The sequence below is a fragment of the Cynoglossus semilaevis genome, chromosome 19 (assembly GCF_000523025.1).
Source record: "Cynoglossus semilaevis isolate Cse_v1.0 chromosome 19, Cse_v1.0, whole genome shotgun sequence".
NCBI classification, from domain to species: Eukaryota; Metazoa; Chordata; class Actinopteri; order Pleuronectiformes; family Cynoglossidae; genus Cynoglossus; species Cynoglossus semilaevis.
The window spans coordinates 16855386-16860136 of NC_024325.1; the positions used below are offsets into that span (position 1 = coordinate 16855386).

The following is a 4751-nucleotide window of genomic DNA, read 5'->3' on the forward strand; positions in this document are numbered from 1 at the left end:
TGCACCAGGTGACAGTTAGAGTCCTGCACCAGGTGACAGGTAAATAACCTGTTGATGCGTCAGGGTAATGATGTGGTTTGAACTTTGATGTTCCTGGTAACAATACTACAGTGGGGGGGGGGGGGGGGGTGTGGTAATGGCACCAGTTCAGACTGGTCTGTCAGATGATTCTGGTCTGTTGTGATTGTTGTTGTTTGTTTATAGTTACACTGGTTATGGTGACGTGATGAACTTTGACCTCTGGTGATGGAGTTCAGGGTAAAATACAGTATGGCAATGAAGGTGGGGGGGTGGGTGGTGGGGGGGTAATGATCACAGAGGTTAGACTGGTCAGTGTCAGTGTTGTCATGACTGTGGTGGAAGGACGTGGTCACTGTTATGGTGTTCAGGCTATTTTCAGGCTAATGGTGGTAATGATGGTCTCACTGGTGTTAGTGGTAACAGTGGTGGTGGTGGTGGTGGTGGGGGGGGGGGGGGTCACAGACCGGACAGCTGCGGCCTGTCGGTGCTGCCTCAGCGGGGCAGCTCTCTCTCCCAGGCCGCTCCGCTTTAGTCCAACGGCAACATTTAGCTGGAGGCTAACAGATGCCATTGTTTCTTATGAAGGATGCTAACCTACACGGCTCCACAGCACCAACAGACGCGGGCTGTTAATGTTTTGTTTATGTTATTATCAACGTTGTGCGAAACTAAATGTAAAACATGTTTTAAATAATTCCATTTCAGTCTTTGGCTTTTATAAACCAGCCTGCAGCCGCTTCCATCTGCGGTGAACCCAGTATCCCGTTAGCACCGTGTAAATAATCTGTCATGCCATTATTACTGTCAAGGTCGGTACAGTGGATTTAACCAGGTTAATGCCGAGACAAACCTGCAGCTGCAGGCGGAGCGGCGGGCCTCCTGCTCGGCCCCAGGATCTCAGGGCTGCTCAGTTCAGCGGCGCTCAGAGAAGCCGCAGCGCCACCGAGGCTGCGACCGAAGCGGCGGCTGTAGCTAACAGCGCAGCTAATGGCGACCACCACAGCTTCTAGCTTGGCTGCTAAGGGACCATAACAGCGGCTAACGGGTCTGCTAACGGGGGCTAGCCTAGCTACCAGCATTGACCGCGGAGCTTTTAATAAACAAACCCCGGACCCCCGAGTATCTATCCGGGGGAAGGACCTCTGACCACCCTCCACCTCTTCCTCCTCCAAACCCCAATCACACACTTGAGCCCAGATGAAAAGCTGAAATCCCCTCCGTGGGACCGGACCAGGACTAGAGCAGCTGCCTGTAGCAGCAGCGGCGGGGGTGGGGATGTGGGGGGGGGCCGTGGGGCGGGGGGGGGGGGGGGGGGGGGGAGGGGGGGGGGGGGGGGGGGGGGGGGGGGGGGGGTGGGGGGATGGGAGGGCAGCATCGCTCTGGATGTCAGGAGGTTGAACATCAGAGTTTCCAGCTCCAAACGATCAGGAATAAGATGCAGCTGTGACACCACGGACGTCAGATGGAGACGTTTGAAAGAACACGAGGCGTTAAACTCCAGTCAAAAAGTTCTAAGACAATGGTAAACCAATAATAATAACGATTTCTAGTTCACATATCAATCAATTGAAGCGGAACATATGACGTAAAACGGCCTTTGTCTGGATTTCTGTCTGGATATATTTGCATCTTGACAACAGGGCTGTTGGAACAGTTGCCAGGTCGATGGTTCGATGCCGGGTCTTGGGTCTGTAACTGTCTCTGTAAACCAACCTGAAGCTGCTCCCAAACACTACAGATCCCATACACGTGAAACCATCCACTGCATAAACAGGGGTCATAGGTCAAAGTGAGTTGACCCCTCAGTTCACTCCTCTGGTTCCAGTTTATTTGTATGTCATTTTTATTTTTTTCACATGAGATGTGCGTGCAAACGTAGGACGCCGAGAAAATCCATTTCTGTTTAGGTGCCTTTGGTTTAGCATGAAGTTTGAAGATACTGTTGACGGAACGGTCAGTGACTGAGGAAAGATCTGGAAGACGGCTGCAGAGAGACTGTTTGTCCGCTGACATTAGGCAGAGACACTTACACATGCGGCAGGACATGATTCACGCCGGCCTCGAGATGCATTTAATTACCAGGCTGACATGTTGCTGAGGCACAGCAGGCCACTGCGACGACTTTGACATTTGAATGACATCCGTTTCGCTCTGGAATAATTGGCTGAGGCCTGTCTGCTGACGGGCAGAGATACTGGAGGTGTGGTGATGGAGATGTGTGGGCGGCCTGTGAGTCAGAGGGGGAGGCGGAGGAGGAGGTGGAGAAGGAGAGACATCCAAGGCAGGATGCTGCCGCGAAAGGAGCAACCAGCTAACACCAGGCACAAGCAGCACACGGCCAGGCAATATGCTCACCGTGAGGCCAGGCAGGACTCACCTTAGCGGGCAGCAGCTCCGGGTCAAAGAATCGGCGTGTGCGTGTGCGGCGGGTCCGGCGTCTGCAGACGGCGGCGGCGGCGGCGGTGGTGGCAGTGCGCTGCGTTGACCCACTAACGTTATTGCGATTATTGTAATCAAGGAGCAGCGCACACACACACGCAAACAACAGCCCTTCCGGATGAATGGGTTCGCGACTCAGGTCTCCCCGCGGCGGCGGCAGGAGCGGCAGGGGGGGGGGGGGCGGCAGACCTGCAGCGTCCGCTGTCTCCTAACGACCAAACATCATAATAACGTGCGAAAACGTGCACGGGGCGTGCACGCTACCGCGAGCAGCGATGGGCATTCATAAATAACAAGCGCGCACTGAGGGGGAGGGGCGGGGCTACAACATCAACATCGCCACCTGCTGTTTTTTTTTATTCGCACTCACTTTTAATATAAAAATAAAAACAAAAACGTTTTGAGTTCGGAAACCATCGTTTGGTGTCGCTTTTTGCTAAATACGCGATTCTGAGCTACAACAGCTGCTCTGCCTCAGTCACGTCTGTGATTCTTCACTGACTGCAGCCTCTCACTGCCGTAAATCGGTCTGTTGTTGTCAACATTCACAACTTATTCTTTTGTTATAGCGTCACCCCACGGCCAACAGTTCCAGTCCACAGACAAACAGGGGATCGAACTGTGATTGTTTTTTGTTGTAAGGCAACCAGCCGTTCCACTGTGTGGCTGGTCTAGAGTTAACTCTGGTCCATCGATTACAACAAGATTGCTGTTTCAAACCCAGATTGGGTTTTGCCCCCTGCCAGTGTTGGTGTTTTAGCGCCCCCTGTCACAAACAGAGGTTTTGAACCAGCCTCCACAGTAAGACAGCCACCGTGAGCCGACTGGTTGAATCCATAACACTTTATTTACATCTTTATTAGTTACATCATTTGAACTCTTGCTTGATTTTCAAGCAGCACAAGTGGACAGAAAACACAAAAGTAAAAAGAAAACCGCGATCAGCGAGTGTTTTGTTTTTAAGAAAAAACGAGAAGGACGTGGAGGAGAAGCCATCGGAGCGTGAAGGTGAGGGTGGACCGAGGAGGAGGTGACAAACGACCCAGAAAAATCAGGTGACTACGAGAAGAACACGTGGACAGAAGTCCTCAGCCGGTGCAGAACTGAAGCGAAACATGCAGCAGGTGAGAAGTGCAACAACAGAAAAACATTGGAGACAGGAAGTGCTAAATATGGTTCCACACTCGTCGGCGCCCTCTCTTGGTCACACCTACTACAGAATACTCGCCACAGAAACAATTCAGAGATCTTAAAAGACTAACACTCTGGACACACACGCACGCACGCACACACACACACACACACACTACTGAACCATTCAGGTTAAACACAGTCTGATGTCCAGATGGTGGCGATGTTGCGTCCATGCTGGAGAAGCTACGACGCAGACGGGACACTGCCTAAAACCCAGCCAGTCCAGAGCAGACGGTCGGCGTCCTTCAGTAGGGATTCCAGGAGAGGTGGTCAGAAAAGACGGGAACCTGCTGGTCATCAGAGCCCACGTCTACACAGGGCAGAGACGCAGAGTGTCCGTCATCAGTCGGTCATCAACCACAGACCTGTCAGTCAAATGTCGTCAGTCGGGCCATTACCTTGGGTGTGGTCGGCATCCAAAATGAGGCGTAGCCAATCAGTGATGTTGTCCTTGGAGGTCAGGGGATTCCTGAGGGAGGCCAGGCCGGGGGGAGAGCGACGGGGTCTGTGGCTCTTCTCTGCCTCCTTCAGAAAAGAACAACACCTTTCATTAACCAGCATCACGTCACTGTCGGACCTGGAGGTCAGCAGATGGTCACGGTCCACACTGGTCACTGGTCACTGGTCAGAACAGAGACCAACATCACCTGAAACACTGCCTACCGGGGAGAAGGGGGCGCTCCAGGGTCCAGGCTGCTCCAGTGACATTCCAGTGGACAAAGGAGACACAGAGGAGGCTTCAGAAGCTGCCGGAGTCTCCTTCTCTCTCTGCTTGTCTCCTACGTCCTCACACAGGCCGGAGGTCATCTTGGCCAGCTGGCTCTGCCTGAGGACCACACCAGGGTCAGTGTTCAAACACAAACCTGTGCTTCACATGACAAACTCTGACGCTGACTCCACCCACAGCTGCTCCACGGGGTCGTCCGAGTCTAAGGTGTCAGGCTGGGACTCAGAAGGTGGGTCCCACAGGTGCAGCGCCCGTCTCCACAGACGCACCTGTGTGTCCCAGGAGCGCCGGCTGTACTTCCTGTACATGTTGGGGGTGGAGGGGTGAAGCTTGGGGTCCCGCTGATGTCTGGGGGGGGGGGAGGGGGAGA

The 4751-nt window shown here is 53.5% G+C and overlaps 1 protein-coding gene across 1 annotated transcript in view; it reads right to left on the bottom strand.

Annotated features, from left to right (window-relative positions):
* Nucleotides 1-3151, bottom strand: part of fam53c (family with sequence similarity 53 member C) — a 12086-nt gene extending 8935 nt beyond the window's left edge. Inside the window, exon 1 of the mRNA XM_008333434.3 lies at nt 2399-3151. The gene's annotated coding sequence lies outside the window, so the exon portion shown is untranslated. The remainder of the gene's footprint in view (nt 1-2398) is intronic.
* Nucleotides 3152-4751: the final 1600 nt, after the last annotated feature.